General features: G+C 36.4%; 1 protein-coding gene and 1 pseudogene across 3 annotated transcripts in view; both read left to right on the forward strand.

Moving 5' to 3' along the window:
• Window positions 1–21218, forward strand: part of ANKS1B (ankyrin repeat and sterile alpha motif domain containing 1B) — a 1192652-nt gene that overhangs the window by 391806 nt on the left and 779628 nt on the right. The gene's annotated exons all lie outside the window — the stretch shown is intronic.
• On the forward strand, window positions 1303–13075 carry LOC136130657 (kinetochore-associated protein 1-like; annotated as a pseudogene).

Consider the following 21218-nt stretch of genomic DNA (forward strand, 5'->3'; position numbering starts at 1 on the left):
TGTAAAGTCTGTGTCTAGATTCTTTTTTTGTTGTTGTTCATTTGTTTCAGCACCATTTGTGAAGAGACTGTCTTTGACCCGTTATATTGCCTTTGCTCCTTTGTCAAGGATCGGTCAACTATATTTATGTGGGTCTATTTCTGGACTCTCTGTTCTGTTACATTGATTTGTTTGTCTGTTCTTTCACCAATGCCATCCTGTCTTGATTACTGTAGATTTATAATAATAATTCTTAATTGCTAATGTAAATGGTATTGTGTTTTTAATTTCGAACTCCACTGTTCATTGCTGGTATGTTAGGAAAGCAATTAATTTTTGTATATTAACTTTGTAGCTTGCAACCTTGCTGTAGCCACTTAGTTCCAGGAGTATTTGGTTGATTCTCTTGGACTTTCTACATAGGCAGTCATGTCATCTGCAAATAAAATTTTAATTCTTCCTTCCCAGTCTATATACGTTTCATTTCCTTTTCTCTCCCAGTGGCATTAGGAAGGATTCCAGTACAATGAAAAGTGGGGTATGAGGGTTATTCTTGTCTTGTTCCTTATCTTAGTGGGAAATCTTTGAGTTTTTCAGCATTAAATGTTTTAGGTATAGGTTTTTTGTAGTTTTTTTTTTATCGATTTGAGGAAGTTTCTCTCTATTCCTAGTTTACTGAGAGCTTTTATCATGAGTGGTTGTGAATTTTGTTAAATACTTTCCTGCATCTATTCACATGATCATGTGATTTTTCTTCTTTAGTCTGTTAGTGTGATGGATTACATTAATTGATTTTCAAATGTTGAACCAACCTTGCGTACCTGGAATAAATCCCACTTGGTTGTAGTATATAATTCTTTTTCATATTGTTGCATTTGATTTTCTAATATTTTGTTGAGGATTTTTGCATCTATGTTCATGAGACTATTGGTCTTAGTTTCTTTCTTTTGCAATATTTTTGTCTGGTTTTGATGTTAGGGCCATGCTGGCCTCAGTGAACGAATTAGACTTATTCCCTCTGCTTCTGTCTTCTGAAAGAGATTGTAGAAAATTGGTATAATTTCTTCCTTAAATGTTTGGTGGAATTTACCAATGAACACATCTGGGCCTAGTGCTTTCTGTTTTGGAAGATTATTAATAATTAATTCAATTTCTTAATAGATAAAAGTCTGTTCAGGAAATTTGTGGTATGGACTCTAAATAGACTAGGAGTGTCTGTTGGAGCCCAGAAGTGGGGGGATGATACTCTTGAGTGTTCCTCTTTAGTTTCTTCAATTGCAGGGAAGGCAGTAGTTTCTGACTCAGGAAAACAATCTCAGCAACATGTGGAATGATATTGAGCTGCTAATGATGATACAGGAAGTGGATACCTAAGTGTTGGTTCAAGAAAAGAACATGGAACTGCTTTATATCAAGTAGATTTACTAGCAAACATCTCCTCCGGAAAGTTACTGAAGTGGGTGTGGTTGGCGTGTGTCAAGAAGGAAAGTTTCTTTTGGTTGGGGAGCGAAGTGGCAACTTAAAAAACAAACATTACTCACCAACGCTTTTGTTCAGAAAGCTAACGATGAAAATCAGTGTACTTACCGAATCTTATTGGGGAAGATAGTTCAAATGAAGGTAGCTTTTATATGTTGCTTCTTACAAACGATGGATTTTTTTGTATTACAAACCTTCAGCTTGTCAAAATTCAACAAGCGATTGAAAAGGTAGACTTCCATATGGCAAAAAAGTTACAAGGACAAATCAAGTCCAGTTTTATTTCTACTGAAAATTATCACACCCTTGGTTGTCTCAGTCTTGTGGCTGGTGATTTAGCAAGCGAAATCCCTGTGATAATTGGGGGAACCGGTAATTGTGCATTCTCAAAATGGGCACCAGATTCTTCTAGGAAAGGGATGACCTAAGTTAAGAGTGTTATTGATGCAGAGATTATTGAAGGTGCAAAGAAGTTCCAGCTGATGGACAATCTACTTTTTGTTTTTGGTACCAATAATGTGCTGAACTTATGGGATATTTACATCCTAACTCCCATATGGAACTGGCCCTCCCTTCACATAGCAGAGTTTCTTCTCACCATAGAAGCAGATTAGCCTTCATCAATCATGTGGCAAGGGGTTACAAATCTCACATTAGTAGCTCTGACAACTACTACTACTAATAAGATGAGAAACCTCATGGTCTATTCATTACCTATGATGGAAATACTGTATTCTTTGGAAGTATCTAGTGTTTCTTCTTTGGTCCAAACAGGAATTAGCACAGATACCATATTCCTTCTGAAAGGAATTTGCAAAAATGATCCAAAACTATCTGAAGACTCAGTCTCTGTTTTAGTACTCAGATGTCTTACAGAAGCTTTACCAGAAAACAGACTGAGTTGGTTACTTCACAAACACAGATTTGCTGAAGCCGAGAGCTTTGCCATTCAGTTTGGACTAGATGTTGAGCTTGTTTACAAAGTAAAATCAAATGACATATTGGAGAAACTAGCTTTGAGTTCTCTGGACACCAGTGAGCAGGCCAAATGGCAAGAACTTGTAGATGAAGCTAAGGAAAATCTGCATAAAATCCAGGACTATGAATTTGTGGTGAATTACTGCTTGGAGGCTCAATGGATAACCTATGAAACTACCCAGGAAATGCTAATTATGCCAAAACCAGACTTTTGAAGAAAGAAGATAAAACTGTTCCTGTCTATTCTGATGGCTTAAAAGAGGTACTGAGGGCTCATGCAAAGTTGACTACTTTTTATGGAGCATTTGGACAAGAAAAATTCAGTGATAACTCTTGGATTGAATTTCTGAATAATGAAGATGACCTTAAGGATATTTTTTTACATCGAAGAGAGGGGAACCTTGTTTGTGCACAGTACCTTTGGCTGAGACATCAGGCAAACTTTGAAAGCAGATTTGATGTGAAAACGCTTGAGAACTTGCTCAACTCAATTTCTACACCAGTCTCTTTGCAAAAGCTTTGTCCATGGCTTAAAAATGATGTGATCCCATTTGTGAAAAGGACTGTACCTGAAGGACAGAAAATTCTTGCAAAATGGTTGGAACAAGCAACCAGGAACCTTGAACTAACTGATAAGGCAAAGTGGCCAGAAAATGGGCTTCAACTGGCAGAGGTATTTTTTACAGCAGAAAAACCATATGAGTTAGGATTGGTGACCTCTTGGTGTTGGAGTTCCTTGGATTATCAAAACACAGAGGAAGTATGTCAGTTAAGGACTCTGTTAAATAACCTGCAAGAGTTAATCACACTGCATAGGAAATACAACTGCAATTTGGCCCTCTCTGATTCTGAGAAGGAGGATACAACCACCATTGTATTCCGAATGTTTGATAAAGTGCTGGCCCTCGAGCTTATTCCTTCCATCTTCGAGAAGTTTATAAGTGTTTACATGAGGGAACATGACTTGCAGGAGGAGGAACTGCTCCTTCTGAACATAGAGGATTTATTGACGAGATGTAGCTCAAAGTTCACCTCATTCTTTGATACAGCATGGGAAGCAAAAGCTATGGCAGTAATAGGATGTTTATCTGACACAGATGTAAGTAAATAGTGTTCATATAGATTTTCCTTTTGAGCATTGCATCCTTTCTTAAAACTTTTTTTTCTGGTCACAAAAGCAACATATATTTGTTAGGGAGAATTTGTGTAATACGAAAAAAGAATAAAAAGAAAATCAAAACAAAACAAAAAGTCTATTCAGGTTGCCTATTTCTTCTTATGTGAGTTTTGGCCACTTGTGTCTTTTAAAGAATTGGTCCCTTTCATCTAGGTTACCAAATTTGTGGGCATAAAGATGTTCGTAGTATTTCTTATTTATCCTTTTAAAGTCCATGGTATTTGTAGTGATGTACCCTCTTTCATATCTGATATTAGTAGGTTTTGTCTTTTTTTCCTTAGTTAACCTGGCCAGGGGCTTACCAGTTTTATTGATTCTTTTTCCCAAAGAACAAGACTTTGATTTAATTGATTTTCTCTACTGGTTTTCTGTTTTAAATTTCATTGATTTTGCTTTATTTTTTAAAAAATATCATTTGGAATTCTACCTTATGGTCTGGTGTTCTATTTTATTTACTTATTTATTTAAAAAATTTTTATTTATTTATTTGGTTGTGCTGCATCTTAGTTGTGGCAGGCGGGCTCCTTAGTTGCAGGTCTCGGGCTCCTTAGTTGCGGCATGCTGACTCCTTAGTTGTGACATGCAAACTCTTAGTTGCAGCATGCATGTGAGATCTAGTTCCCTGACCAGTGATTGAACCCGGGCCCCCTGCATTGGGAGTGCAGACTCTTATCCCCTGCACCACCAGGGAAGTCCCTGATTTTGCTCTAATTTTTATTATTTCTTTTCTTCTGCTTACTTTGGATTTAACTTGCTCTTCTTTTTCTAGTTTCCCAAGATGGAAGCTTAGATGATTGATTTTAGTTCTTTTCTAATCTATGCATTAAAAGGTATAAATTTCCCTCTACCCACTGCTTTCCCTGGATCCCACGAATTTTGATAAGTTTTATTTTCATTTTCATTTAGTTCAGAATATTTTTAATATCTCTTGAGATTTCTCTTTTGACCTATGTGTTGTTTAGAAGAGTGTTATTTAATCTCCATGTATAATATTTGGGAATTCTCTTTCTGTTATTGATATCTCGTTTAATTTTATTGTGATCTGAGAGCAGATATTGTATGATTTCTATTCTTTTAAGTTTATTTATTTATTTTTTATTTTTTGCGGTACGCGGGCCTCTCACTGCCGCAGCCTCTCCCATTGCGGAGCACAGGCTCCAGACGGTGCAGGCCCAGCTGCCATGGTTCACAGGCCCAGCTGCTCCGCGGCATGTGGGATCTTCCCGGACCAGGGCACGAACCCGTATCCCCTGCGTCGGCAGACGGACTCTCAACCACTGCGCCACCAGGGAGGCCCTTTTAAGTTTATTAAAGTGTGTTTTATGGCCCAGAATATGGTCTATTTTGGTGAATGTCCATATGATATTGAGAAGAATGTGTATTCTGCTGCTGTTGGATGAATAGATCTATAGATCTGGTATACCAAGTTGATTGGTGGTGTTGAGTTCAACTGTGTCCTTCCTGATTTTCTGCCTGCTGGATCTGCCCATGTCTGATAGAGGGTGTTGACATCTCCAACTAAAATAATGTATTCATCTATTTCTCCCTGCAGTTCTATCAGTTTCTGCCTCCTGTATTTTGACACTCTATTGTTAGGTGCATACACAATAAAGATGATTATGTCTTCTTGGAGAATTGACCCCTTTATCATCATGTAATGCTCTTCTTTATCCTTGATAACCTTCCTCACTCTGAGGAGGTTTTCTTTTGATTTTATTTCCCCAGTGAAATAATAAACATGGCTATTAATTGAGAATGATATGAGAAATGGTATGCTGGAGGAGAAAACTGAAAGTCTGAAAGAGTCATATTGGAGAGTGGAAAATACATTTTTCTCTGAACAATGTTAGGCTGCTTTGTTTGGTTTTAGGCAGAAAGTTACATTTAGCCAGGATTGGGATTTTTCAGTAAGTACAATAAATAGAAAAAAGAGGTTGATTATGATGAGTGAATGTCACTATAAGTTATAAATTCTAAATTATTCCTGGCCATAGAAAAATATATAAAGTTTCATTTTATGAGGCTAACATAATGCTGGTACTTAATCCCAACTAAGATAACACCAAAGTAAAAATTTTTTAAAAATTAACTCTCTCATGTCTATGTATATCTAGGTATAATATTACAAGAGAATATAGCAATTTAATCACAAGATGATGCCCGTGACCTAGTGGAATCTATTCTAGGACTGGAAGGATGGTTAAACATCAGGAAATCAATAATATCTTTCATTGCATCAATAAATTAAGGAACAAAAAGCTATATTAGTATATCAGTAGATACTGAAAATCTATTTGTGGACTAAATAGATTTTCAGTATATATTATGATTTTCTAAGACTCTACTCTTATGGGAATTTTAACAAGTAGCTTGATTTGGATAGCATCATGTTCTATCTACTTAAGGCAACATACTTGCTCTTTTAAAAGTTTTACCTGATCAATCTCCTTATCCATAAAATAGAAATTATAAAATAAATGGAGATATTATGCTTCAATTATTTTGTGATTTAAATGATATAACACATTCAAAATGCATTGTAAGAATTAAAATGTGACATATATGTTTAATTATTGAAACATAATTATTTGTCTTATTAAAGCTCCATATGCACCTATAGTTGCTGTTATTGCAGATATGGGAATTATTATAATGTATAAAAGTAATTACATATATCTACAGTTTTCTTGGGTTTTTAGGCTTACCACCTGAATTTTACCAATTTAATGTTGCCTCATAATTATATTACAGTATGAAAATTTATATTTATTGTTCTCCCAGCCTGAAGTAGTTTCCCTATTGAATAAGCCCACAAGTACCTTGAATGCAGCACTTCAAATTTTATACATTTTGGTTAAAAGTGAAAGTTCCAAATATTAGAGACTATAACTGTTGAATTTAACTTAATTATACATTAGAATTATAAAATCGATTTGAATTATAAAATTGCATGGCTTATATTTGAATAACCAGGTTTACAGAGCACGCATTAGATTTCCTGGCATAAGGTCAATCCCGTGTTATCTCAGAAAACTTCAGGAAAACGTAGTGTGGGAGATGGAACACTTATTTGGAAACTTAAACTTTTATATACTAATTAACATTTATTTTCAACTTTTAGAAAAATTTTATTTACATTTTTTATCCTTGTTTAATTTCCATTCAAGATTCTTTTAATCCAATTGCTTAAAATTTTTATGATTGCTTATTAATATTGAAAATATAATACTTGATTCCTAAACATTGGAATATAATTAACAGTAAGGGGCCTTCATCTTACAGATGGAGAAACTGAGATTCAGAGAAATTAAGCTCCCAGGGTCATAGATCTAGTTAGTGGCAAATCTAGTACTATAACTTAGTTTTCCTGATTGTCATCCCATCTCATTCTTATTTATCTTACACCAAATTCTTCTCAAATCTCTCATGGACTGGGTGTCACATGCATATATTTTATACATATTTGGATTTTATTTGATTGTTTATTTGGGGGTAGTCCAGAGAGCTAGGTAAAATGCTTTAAAAATTCAGTCTTCATAGGCTATTAGACTAGCTCCTAAACACACCATTTATGTGTTTGTCTTTAGAATGTTCCATTCCCTTCTTTCTGTGTCAGGTCAACCAAGTCTTATTTATATAAAGAACACCTGTACATAATAATAACCTGGCTATGGGAAGCCCTTAGGGGAGCTCTATAATTATTGAAATAATCAAGTCCCTTTGAGAAAACTCATTTTCTGAATGATGCTATTCTCCAAAGTGTTGGATTAAACTACCTCAATTGGTAGAGATCTCAGATTTCAGAAAGCCCTTTAAATGTAGAAGAATACAAATATAGGAAACGTGTTTGTGTAGTGTATATGGACGTTTCTGGGTTTCCTCATCACAGCATACTTAAAATAAACATTTGAGAGTTAGACAGAAATAATACCACTCTATGCAGACTGAATACTTGTCAGACACTACCTTCTCTTATTGTGATTCTAACAACACTTAATCATTATATATAAATATAGAACAGAGTTGTTTTGACCAAAATTTAAATAATATCGGTGGCACCAGTTACTGAGTCTCCAAAGTCCTTCTTAAGGGTTGAGGAGATAGCAGGATGTGGTTAGGCTAGATTTTATAAACATATTATACTAAATCATATTGTTTTCAAAAAGACATTTAGATATTTGAGCTTTTAAAAACTGGAATAATTCGCCATTACATTATAATATCTCAATAATCTAAAAGTCTGTATAATGCACAGAAGAGCTGTACATTGTACTTTTAATAAGAAAAGTAAATCTTTTAAAAATCTCTTATAAGTTTAGTTTGAAATGCCTTATGGGGTTTGCTTTTAAGGAAGGCCTCAGCAACTTTAAAAAATAAATTTGAGAACTACTTGGAAAGATGCCTAACAAGCTCTGTTTTATCTGCTTTGGGAAATATGACTTTTTCCATATTTTCTTAGATTTATTTGCTTAACATAAGCAGAATAGAATTTATATATATTGTTAAACCTGTCTTAAAAATTGATCATAAAAGTACATGCCTTAAATGTATTTTTTAAAAGTACATGCATGTACTTTTTTAAGGCATACTAATATCCAATTTTCTTATTATTGAAAAGTTCAAACATATTATAGAAGTAGAGAGAATAGTATGATGAAGTTCTTTGTACCAGTCACCCAGCTTCATCAGTGATCAACATTTTACCAATCTTGTTTCATTTATCCTCCCTCTTTTTTTTTTTTTGGAGTATTATAAAGCAAACCCCAGACAACAATCTTAACAATAAGCAATATTGTTGCTCATTAGATATGAATCTTTACACAAACTGGTGAGTGAAAGATGTTCAGAAAGTGTAAAATAGAGTGGGAGCAGAGGGGTCACACTTACTCCGGCTCCTTGGTAAACAATGGCAGAAGTAATATGCAAGGCTTAAGAATCCTTACTCTTCACTCCTTGCCAGAGCAACCGAACAATGTTCGGTTGTGTCATGTGCACTTGTGCCCTTGTGGGGAATGATGATGGTAAGGTCCGTATGAGATGCTGAGCAACACACCCTGCCTGCAACCTTGTTGCTGGATGGGGTTCCCTGAGATAACGACTCCTAACTGACTAGGGTATAGGAGGCTTGTAGGTAGTGCTGTTGAGATCAACACCTGTGGAACAGAAGTGAAATGGAAGAAGCAGGACTGGACAGAGGGAGAAGTTGAGCTGGAAAGTAGTCTCAACAGAGGCCTTAGCCAACCGTATGGTAAATTCTGATCAGGACGGCAGACCTTCGGATCAGTAACTGGGGCAGTCCAGGGGCAGGTCACCATGGAATGGGGGTGGATATTGGGTGAGGAGGTTGTCTTCAGCCAAGGCAATCCCTATTTATTGTTGATTACAACAAACAGCTTTCCATAAGCAGTACTCCCAGCAGCCTGGGGAATAAATCCTTCCTCCCTGAATTGGAATCTGGGCAGCATATCAGAGTATCCACTGCACATATTTTTAGCAGGAAAATCTGTTTGTACATTTTAGGTTTTTCCTAGGTAGAAAGTTATTAAATGCTTTTATGTGCTAGGTATTTTACATACCTTATTTTAAAAAATTTTTTATATTGGAATATAGTTGATTAACAATGTTGTGTTGGTTTCAGGTGTACAGCAAAGTGATGCAGTTATACAATTTACACACATTATTTTTAATCTCCACATCAGCTCTGTAAAATAGCTATTATATTTTTATGATAAGGAATCTGAGAGGGTAGGTGGCCTGTCCAAGTTTACACAGCTGGTATGCATGGAAGAATTGGCATTCTAACCAAATTCTCTCTTAGCCCCCAGCTTTTACCACCATGCAGCATAGCCTCCCACTCTACTACAGTACTGTGTCAGCACAACTGTAATTAAAGCCCTCAGCACATGCATTATTCCTTTACTTTTTGTTTTTATCTACCAGTTAGATTAGCAATGTATGTTTTTAAAATTTAAAGTAATGTTTAAAACCTTCCAAACCTATTTGAAATTCAAGCAAAATGACTCAAGGTCTAGTAGATTTCCCAAACAGTTTGAAACATGTTCTCTATACTTCTTTTGAGCTTATTGAAACGAGGAGGTTAAAATAAAACTAACCAAAGGCATATTAATGCCTCTGTGATGATTTCTCTTTTGGATATGATGTGCTCTGGAGAAGAGCACTAGATAGTCAGTATGAATCATTGTCGTTATTCCTAGCCTTTTTAGCTACTGAATGGGAATAGAGGAGGCTGAGTTCTATTCATAACTCCTTCAGTATTCCTCCCTGAGTGATCTAGGGAAAGCCACTTAAACCACTACATGCTTTAGTTTCCTAACTTGAAAATGGCTGTAATAATATCCACTTTTCCCTTACTTTAAGTGACAGTTATAAGAGCAGATTAGATGCTTTGTGAATGCTTTGAAGCAGCTCCTTAGGTACATGATGTTTCTTAATACTTTCTGTTGGCTAATCAAATTTGTGAATTACAATCTCTCTATTATTTTCTTAGAGAATATAAAAATCTGTAGAAATATATTGCAAATGAATTTTATAAGCAAACTCATTAATATATTACTGAGAATTTTCATCAGCAGTCAAATGAACTAATTGAGTTTGAATATTAGAAAGGCATTTGACTGTTATGATAAGCAAAATAATGGCCCTCAACAATGTCTACACTTTAATCCCCAAACCTGTGAAATGTTGCCTTACATGACAAAAGAGACTTTGCAAATGTGGTTAACCTAAGGATTTTGAGATGGGAATATTATCTTGGGTAGTCTAAGTAAATCCAATGTAATCACAAATATGCTTATAGAAGACAAGAATATCAGAATAGGAGAGAGATTTGAATATGCCATGCTGCTGACTTTGGAGGTAGAGGAATGGACCATGAACCAAATAATGCATTTCATCTCTAGAAGTTGGCAGAGGCAGGAAAACAGATTCTCCTAGAACCCCCAAAAGGAATGCAGCCCTGATGACAGAACTATAAAATAATAAATTTGTGTTTTTTTAAGCCAGGAAATTGTGGTTATTTATTACAGCAGCAATAGGAAACTAATGCACAGTACTGTCATTTCATTTAACCACTGATCTTGGTTCCTATGAAATAAAAAATTGTCCTTGTCAAGTCTGAGAACCACACCTGGAAAGTGGCAGGGGGTGGGGGTGGGGTGTGCCTCAGGTTGCCTCCAGTGCATCTGTCCATCTCCAGATTAAATGCAGTCTCAGTTGGTAAGCCTTCTCCTGGAAGGTTTGTCCGATTACCACTTCTTGGTTAGTTAAAAGGTGGAGTATGAGCAATTATGCTCCTCTAAGAATTTCTTAGGAAAGTCTTTCCATTGAGATTTCTGTTCTACTTAGATCACAGGATGATTGGCTGCCCTTTTGTGTGTCATTGTCTTGGTCCTGATGCCTTTATCCACTCTCAGTTCCTCCTCCGAATATCTCCTGCTTCTTCATATTAAAAATCCTTTAGGGACCTCTTTATCCTCCTTCTTTGGATCAGTTCCACTGTCAGTATTCTCTGCTGCTAAACTAAGGCTGTTTAGCACCACTGGAGAAAATCATGCACCTATATGGACGTATCTTGGGAAAACCTTATGATCTACAACTAAGTATGTTTGTGTATGTATGTATGCGTGTGTCGTGGCGGGGAAGTTGGGAGTGAGACAGCAGTTTTCTTCCTAACTTAAAGGGATATATATAGAGAGGGATTTTTAGATGTAATTAAGGTCCCTAATCGATAGATATTAAGTTAATCAAAGGAGAGATTTTTTACTAGATGAGCTTGACCTAATCAGATGAGCTCTTTAAAGAGAGATGTTCCCTTGCTGGCCTAGAAGAAAACAGAGTTGTGGTGTAAATTGCCTTTGACTAGGAGAGAGGTAGCCTGTAGAAACTGAAAGCCTTAGTCCTACAGCATCTAGGAACTGAATTCTTCCAATTATCTGAATGAGCTTGGAAGAGAACCCTAAGCTCTAGATGGGAATCACAGACCTGGAGCCCAGAATACAGCCTTCGAGGCTCTGAGCAGAGGTCTTATCTAAACTATGCCCAGACTCCTGAGTCAAAAAAACTTGGAGAAGATAACTGGATGTTGCTTTAAGCTGCTAAGTTTATGGTAATTTGTTATGCAGTAACAGAAAAGTAATACAGATTTTGGTATCAAGAGAGGCATGCGGGGCGTCCCTGCTGGTGCAGTGGTTGAGAGTCCGCCTGCCGATGCAGGGGACACGGGTTCATGCCCCGGCCCAGGAAGATCCCACACGCCGCGGAGCAGCTAGGCCTGTGAGCCATGGCCGCTGAGCCTGCGCGTCCGGAGCCTGTGCTCCACAATGGGAGAGGCCACAACAGTGAGAGGCCCGCGTACCAGAAGAAAAAAAAAAAAAAAAAAAAGAGAGGCGTGCTGTTATAACACATACCTAAAATGTATGAGTGGCTTTGGGATGGGTCAATAAGCAGAGGCCTATTGGAAAATTTTGAGGAGCATAATAGAGAAAGCCTGAATTACTATGAACAGACAGTTGGTAGAAACCTTGACTTTGAGAACACTGCCCTGAAGGGCTCAGAAGTGAGGAGAATGTTATTGGAAACTGGAGGAAGAGGGATCCTATTATGTGCTGGCAGAAATATTAATGAAATATGTGAAACATTGTGAAATATGAATTTACACGTATAGCTAAGGAAATTTCCAAATGAAGAACCAAAGATGCCGCCTGGTTTTCTCTTGTTGCTTATAATAACATGTGAGTAGACAGAGGTAAATTGAAAGAAGAAATGTTAAACAAAAATGAACTAGGATTGAATGATTTTGAAAATTCTCAGCCTGTCCAAATGGCAGGAGATGCTATGTCTGCCAAATGGTATCAAGAAATAATTGAGTGTGTGACCATACAACCTTTTGCATTTAGAAAGATCAAAATGTCAGAGTATTCAGTCACACAAAAGCCCTCTCAGGAGGTTAAAGGTGTGCCTCATTGATCTTCTACATCAAACCAGGGTACCTCTAGGAGGCTTAAGAGTATTGTTCATTATCCATCTTGGCAGGAGGCCAAGATATAGAAAAGGGATAATACTGAAAACATCTGTGGATATGGCATTTCTCTACTAGAGTGAATCCCTGTGAAATCCATGGAAGACCCACAAAGTTCTTGAGAAATTTATTTCAGCAAAAACACTGCCAGCTTAGGCTGAAAGAGATAGAGAAAGCACAAAAGGAAAGGAGGCTGTCAAATCTCCAAAATTCTACTGGCAGGAAGCAGGCTGATAAAACTACTGGGCAACAAACATATGCTACCTTTCGTGAAAAAGGAAAGATCACTCGAAGGGCAGAACCAAGAAGGATGGAGACTTCAGAAAATGGAGCTGAGAGCCAAGGAGGATAATTCCCAGGCCTTGAAACCTAATCAAGAAAATCCCATTTGCCCACTGGATTTCAGAACTGCTCTGGAACAGTGACTCTTTTTTACTCCCCTCTCTCCCACCCCTTTTGAACTGGAATGTAGATAGCTGTTATCCTATGCCTGTCCTACCATTATTTGTTAAGAAGGTGGGAGGAAGATAACTTGTCTCTTTAGGTTTATAGATCCATAGATGAAGAGGAATTGTGCTTCAGGAGCTGAACATAATGGATTACACCCAAGCCTTATCCCCACTTGATTCAGATGATGTGGTTTTGGACTTAGAGCTGATGAGATGTTGGACTTTGAGCTGATCTGTCTTATTTACTACAGTGTGTTCAATTCCATACACTTAGTGCTTGGTGAATAACAGCTTATGGAATATGTATAATTCTTCCTGAGCATTATTAGCTTGAATATCAATTTTGAAACAATAGGGAAATTAATTTTTATGATTATTTAAGAATAAGAGTCTGGTTTTTAGATAATGTTTAATTCCCCCAAGTAAATGCCATCCTAAGGAAACTTGGTTGGGCACCCAAATATATTTCTCCAGGAGACAAATAACTCTTCTGAAAACCTTCTTTAGAATTTTACAGTTATCTTTTCTTTACCTGAAATCCCATGATTAATATAGAAGGTAATTAGGAGGACAATTAGGATTAATATAGAAGGTAATCTTACTTTTAATTCCAGTTTAAAGTCCTCTATGGGTGAAAATTTTATCTTAACTCTTTTTTGATATTACCTTTGAGCTTAAGTACTTCTATATGATTTTCCCCCCCAACTTAAGCAACAGTGCTTATCTTCACCACCCACTGAGATTTTCTTTGTTTTTAATGATGGTAGGTACCTCAGTATCATAGAAAGATCTCAGACTTTGGTTTATTAACTATGTTACGTGGACAGGTTCCCTATCTTGCTGAACCCCAGTTCCCTCTTCTGAAAATAAGGATAATAATAAAATCTACCCCACTGGATTGTGCAAAGGGTAAATAAGAAAATAGCTGTAACTCACCAAGTTGACATAGTGCCTGTAACACCAGGCTTTCAAAATATGTTAATTTTTATTTCCTTTCCCTACCCTGAAACAGAAAATAATAACATTAATTTTATGTGATTGTTTTAAATTATTTTTACATAAATACTTTAATTTAGGTAGCTATTAATAGTCATCTACTTACCTGGTTGAGAGAAGTGAGGAATCCAGAACAAGTATTTGAGACATGCATTGATTTTATGTGTAAGAAACAAGTTCCAGAATATTGTGCAAAACCAGCCCTGAATTTAAAACCTAAGCCGTCACTTTGCTGTACAGCAGAAACTAATAGAACATTTAAAATCAACTATACACCAATTAAAAAAAAAAAACAAAAACAAAAAAAGCTCCAATAAATAAATAAAATAAAAAGAAGGCGGTACTCAAAAAATAAATAAATAAATAAAAACCCCTAAACCTTCAAGCCTAGCCTTGTACAATGCTCAATCAGGATGAAACAAAAATGACAATTCCAATCTTCAGTCAGAATGACCTAAGATGCTACCCCTTTAAGGCTCTGAGCTTCCTTTCTTCATGGGTTATGGGATCAGTACAATAGCGAACAGTAAACTCTGTTCCTGAGTAGACTTTCTATCCCTTAGTTTAAAGCCTTTAGTAGATTATAAGCGAACACTACTTTTGGAGATTTTGTATCTGCTCACTCAGGATGATTTAGTCACTGCCTTCACTTCCTTACCCTTACCCTCCTTTTGGTTGATCTATTTACTGGTTCTGTAAATACAGACCCTTTAAATGGAGAAAGACTGTTTCAACCTATGCTGGTTGAAAAAAAAATCTCCAGCTCACATCCAGTCCATGGTTACCTATCTTTCCTTACTCTTCCATCCCCTCTGCACTCGTTCAAAAACACATAACTATACCTTCTAAAGTATCTCTAAAGTATCTCATAGGCTTCTCATTTAGGTTACTTTTCTCCTTAAGGCTGCTTTTTATGTTATTCGTGGAGTTGAATTTGGATCTCTTTCTATTGCAGCTCATACAGGCTTAGGTGTGTCTTTAGGTACAGCTGGATCCAGGGGCTCAGATGAAGCCATCTGGACTTAGTCTCTCTCCCTCTCTTTTTCCCTCTGTGTCTTGGCTTTGCTTTTTTCTGTGTTGGCATCACTCACAGACTTGCTTTTATTACATGGTTTCTACCAGCATCTCCAGGCTTACACTATTTTAACAGTTCTACCAGAAAGAGAGTTTCTTTCTCAGTTGCCCAGAAAGTCACAAGATTGAGACCCAGTGAACACATTTCGGAATATATGGTTAGAATGCAGTGTTCCATGTGGGGAGGGCTGACTATTAAATCAGAAGAGGTAAGCAGTAGCCAGATTATGAATAACCTTGCAAGCTACATTAAGAAGCAGGACATATTCAGATTTTCATTTTAGTAAGATTGCATAGGAACATAGGAGCTAGAAGTTATTGGATAGAGTAAAAACCATTAGGGAATTGTTGCTGTAATTCAGTTCATAGATTTTCATGGTGTGAAAAAGGTTACCGGCTGCTGTGATGGAGAGGAATATCTGCCCTTCCACTTTAGTTTCTCCATTACTTCAAGATGCACTTCAGATGTCATCACCTTTCTGAAGTCTTTTCTGCCTGTTCCAGACACTTCCACCTGTGAGGTGAGTTCTTACAGCACCCATCCATCAAACTACCTATCCCTCTAACTCATAATAAGCATATCCTAAGAATCTGGCCTTGTGCTGTGTTATGGGGATACATCATAAACACAGTTTCCTGTCATGAAGGGCCTTACTTTTTAGTGGAGATCATAGTTCATTGTGAAAAGTGCTTTGATGGAGACAGAGGGCACCAAAGAACCACAGATATAAATTAGTCTGGGGTGTGGGGAAGGGACTTGTAGATTTCAGGAAAGATTTGTTTTGGATGATATGATGTTGATGAACATAATGCTGCATTTGAAGAACTGCAGATTATATAGCTGAAATGAATGGTGATAGAGGCGGGGGTAGAAATGATGAGAATGAAATTAAAGAAGTAGTTCAAAATCATGTATTTTAAGTGTTTGCTTACACCACTGAGGGTGGTATCAACAATTACCAGCTTCCATGTCTATTGTCCCAGGGGTCTGGGACGCTTAGGTTAGGGTATTTCGGAGTCTGAGTGGAGCTTGAAATAGAATGCCACTTTTTTGTTGTTAAAAAATAATGCTGAGGATAGAGGGGGGCCTTCTGAATAAAATAGAATATATCAGGGCATAAAACTTAAAGTAATAATCAAATAAAGGAACACAGCAGAGTTGGATAATCAAGGGCAAGTAGCAAGACTAAAGGGGACTGCAGGGTAAAGAAATTTCCTGAATCTCTGAGCGCTCTTCGCACTTCTCTCCAGAAGCTTTTTTCTAGAAGTTGTTTTTGTAATTGGGCTCCTATACACATGAGGTTAGTGACTGGGAGTAGGGACCATGTCTCAAAGGTGACGTTTCTCAGACATAACTGTGCAAAATAATTTCTACCCAACTCCAAAATTTTGATTAAGTAAATCTAGGGAGAAGATAGGAATAAGAGTGAATTTTGAGCAAGTACCACTGGTGATTTCATGCAAGTGCTAGTTATCCTTCCACTGCTTTATGTAACCAGTATGTCTGTGAATCCTATAATTTTATTGAGACATTGAGAGAAGTGTTACACAGGAAGCTCAGTGGACAAAACACCATGGGAACTACTAGAGATCTATTTTATCTTTTATTAACTAATGAACTTCATGCTCCTCATGCAAAGTTGTTTTATCAAATTGCTATTACTAAGCTCAATTTCTTCATCTTGTACACAAAATTCTTTGTCTGACACTTTGATTTTGCAATATTTGGTTTTGTCAGTCCATGCAGAACATCCCTAGAGCTATCAGATAAGCACTTGTTGAATAACAAAAATAAAGGCAGATAGGAAGGAAAGAAAGAGGGGAGAGAAGGAGGTAGGAAGGGAGGGAGGAAAAATGAAATAAATTATCTTAGCATATCTTGATTTAGCAAATTCCATTGGTTTTTATGAATACCTGTTTATTTACTAAGACCTCAAAATTCATCTGCTTAACTCAAGGAATTTTGGCAGGGACTGATATCAAACTTCCAACTCTTTTGCCTCAATTTCTATTTTAAAATTTGTAATAAAGATTTGCCCATCTTATTCCATACAAATGGAAATCAGAAGAAAGCTGGAGTAGCAATACTCATACCAGATAAAATAGACTTTAAAATAAAGAATGTTACAAGAGACAAGGAAGGACACTACATAAAGATCAAGGGATCAATCCAAAAAGAAGATATAACAATTATAAATATATATGCACCCAACATAGGAGCACCTCAGTACAAAAGGCAACTGCTAACAGCTATAAAAGAGGAAATTGACAGTAACACAGTAATAGTGGGGGACTTTAACACCTCACTTACACCAATGGAAAGATCATCCAGACAGATAATTAATAAGGAAAGAAAAGCTTTAAATGACACAAAAGACCAGATAGATTTAATTGACATTTATAGGACATTCCATCTGAAAACAGCAGATTACACTTTCTTCTCAAGTGCACACAGAACATTCTCCAGGATAGAACACATCTTGGGTCACAAATCAAGCCTCAGTAAATTTAAGAAAATTGAAATCATATCAAGCATCTTTTCCAACCACAACACTATGAGATTAGAAATAAATTACAGGGAAAAATGTGTAAAACACAAACACATGGAGGCTAAACAATACATTACTAAATAACCAAGAGATCACTGAAGAAATCAAAGAGGAAATCAAACAACACCTAGAGACAAATGACAATGAAAACGTGACTATCCAAAATCTATGAGATGCAGCAAAAGCTGTTCTAAGAGGGAAATTTCTAGCAATACAATCCTACATCAAGAAACAAGAAAAATCTCAAATAAACAATCTAACCTTACACCTAAAGGAACTAGAGAAAGAAGAACAAACAAAACCCATAGTAGTAGAAGGAAAGAAATCATAAAGATCAGAGCAGAAATAAATGAAATAGAAACAAAGAAAACAATAGCAAAGATCAGTTAAATTAAAGCTGGTTCTTTGAGAAGATAAACAAAATTGATAAACCTTTAGCCAATGTCATCAAGAAAAAGAGGGGGAGGACTCATATCAATAAAATTAGAAATGAAAAAGGAGAAGTTACAGTGAACACTGCAGAAATACTAAGCATCATAAGAGACTATTGCAAGCAACTTTATGCCAATAAAATGGACAACCTGGAAGAAATGGACACATTCTTAGAAAGGTATAAACTTCCAAGACTGAATCAGTAAGAAATAGAAAATATGAACAGACCAAGCACAATTAATGAAATTGAAACTGTGATGAAAAATCTTCCAACAAACAAAAGTCCAGGACCAGATGGCTTCAGAGGTGAATTCTATCAAACATATAGAGAAGAGCTAACACCCATCCTTCTCAAACTCTTCAAATCAATTGCAGAGGAAGGAACACTCCCACACTCATTGTATGAGGCCACCATCACCCTGATACCAAAACCAGATAAAGATACTACAAAAAAAGAAAATTATAGACCAGTATCACTGATGAATATAGATGCAAAAATCCTCAACAGAATCCAACAACACATTAAAAAGATCATACACTGTGATCAAGTAGAATTTATCCCAGGGATGCAAGGATTCTTCAACATACACAAATCAATCAATGTGATACACCATATTAACAAATCGAAGAAGAAAAACCATATGATCATCTCAATAGATGCAGAAAAAACTTTTGACAAAATTCAACACCAATTTATGATAAAAACTCTCAAAAAAGTGGGCATGGAGGGAACCTACCTCATCATACTAAAGGCCATAGATGACAAACCCACACCAAATTCATTCTCAATGGTGAAAAACTGAAAGCATTTCATCTAAGATCAGGAACAAGACAAGAATGTCCACTCTCACTACTATTATTCAACATAGTTTTGGAAGTCCTAGCCATGGCAGTCAGAGAAGGAAAAGAGATAAAAGGAATACAAATTGGAAAAAAAGTAAAACTGTCACTGTTTATAGATGACATGATACTATACATAGAGAATCCTAAAGATGCCACCAGAAAACTACTAGAGCTAATCAGTGAATTTGGTAAAGTTGCAGAATACAAAATTAATGCACAGAAATCTCTTGCATTCCTATACACTAACAATGAAAGGTCAGAAAGAGAAATTAAGGAAACAATCCATTCACCATTGCAACAAAAAACCTAGGAATAAACCTACCTAAGGAGGTAAAAACCTGTACTCAGAAAACTATAAGACACTAATGAAAGAAATCAAAGATGACACAAACAGATGGAGAAATATACCATGTTCTTGGATTGGAAGCATCAGTATTGTGAAAATGAGTGTACTACCCAAAGCAATCTACAGATTCAATGCAAGCCCTATCAAATTACCAGTGACATTTTTTACAGAACTAGAACAAAAAGTCTTAAAATTTGTATGGAGGCACAAAAGACCCCAAAGAGCCAAAGCAATCTTGAGGGGAAAAAACGGAGCTGGAGGAATCAGGCTCCCTGACTTTAGACTATACTACAAATCTACAGTAATCAAGGCAATGTGGTACTGGCACAAAAGCAGAAATATAAATCAATGGAACAGGATAGAAAGCCCAGAGCTAAACCCATGCACCTATGGTCAACTAATCTATGAGAAAGGAGGCAAGAATATACAATGGAGGAAAGACAGGCTCTTCAATAAGTGGTGCTGGGAAAACTGGACAGCTATATGTAAAAGAATGAAATTAGAACCCTCCCTAACAGCATACACAAAAATAAACTCAAAATGTATTAAAGAGCTAAATATAAGACTGGACACTGTAAAACACTTAGAGGAAAACATAGGAAGAACACTCTGACATAAATCACAGCAAGATCTTTTTTGACCCACCTCCTAGAGTAATGGAAATAAAAACAAAAATAAACAAATGGCACCTAATGAAACTTAAAAACTTTTGCACAGCAAAGGAAACTATAAACAAGATGAAAAGACAAACCCTCAGAATGGGAGAAAATATTTGCAAACGAATCAGCAGACAAAGGATTAATGTCCAAAATATATAAACAGCTCATGCAGCTCAATATTAAAAAAACAACCCAATCAAAAAATGGTCAGAAGACCTAAATAGACATTTCTCCAATGATGACACACAGATGGCCAAGAAGCACATGAAAAGTTGCTCAACATCACTAATTGTTAGAGAAATGCAAATCAAAACTACAGTGAGGTATCTCACACCAGTAGAATGGGCATCATCAGAAAATCTACAAACAACAAATGCTGAAGGGAGTGTGGCAAAAAGGGAACCCTCTTGCGTTGTTGGTGGGAATGTAAATTGGCACAACCACTATGGAGAACACTATGGAGGTTCCTTAAAAACCTAAAAATAGAATTACCATATGACCCAGCAACCCCACTACTGGGCATATACTCAGAGAAAACTGTAATTCAAAAAGACACATGCACCTCAGTGTTCATTGGCAGCACTATTTACAATAGCCAGGTCATGGAAGCAACCTAAATGCCCATCGACAGATGAATGGATAAAGAAGATGTGGTACATATATACAATGGAATATTACTCAGCCATAAAAAGGAACAAAATTGGGTCATTTGTAGAGACATGGATAGACTTAGAGACTGTCATACAGAGTGAAGTAAGTCAGAAAGAGAAAAAAATGTATTGTGTATAACACATATGTGGAATCTAGAAAAATGGTACAGATGAACCAGTTTGCAAGGTAGAAATAGAGACACAGATGTAGAGAACAAACGTATGGACACCAATGGGGGAAAGTGGGTGGTGGTGGTGGTGGTGGTATGAATTGGGAGATTGGGATTGACATATATACACTAAAATGTATAAAATAGATAACTAATAAGAACTTGCTCTATAAAAAAATAATAAAATTGAAATCAAAAAAAAATTTTGCCCTTCTTTAGTCTTCTGTCATCCATCACACTCACTGTGATTTCTGAAGAATTACAGAAGATATTCACAACCAATATGTGTAAGTTCTTTTAGAGTTCTGAGGTATAGTATACGTGGGCCAGAGACTTGGACTTCATTCATCTGGATTGTTGGTCTCTAACTAGTATGACCTATCTTGAGTTTCAGTTCTTC

This window comes from Phocoena phocoena, chromosome 11, assembly GCF_963924675.1.
Source record: "Phocoena phocoena chromosome 11, mPhoPho1.1, whole genome shotgun sequence".
NCBI classification, from domain to species: Eukaryota; Metazoa; Chordata; class Mammalia; order Artiodactyla; family Phocoenidae; genus Phocoena; species Phocoena phocoena.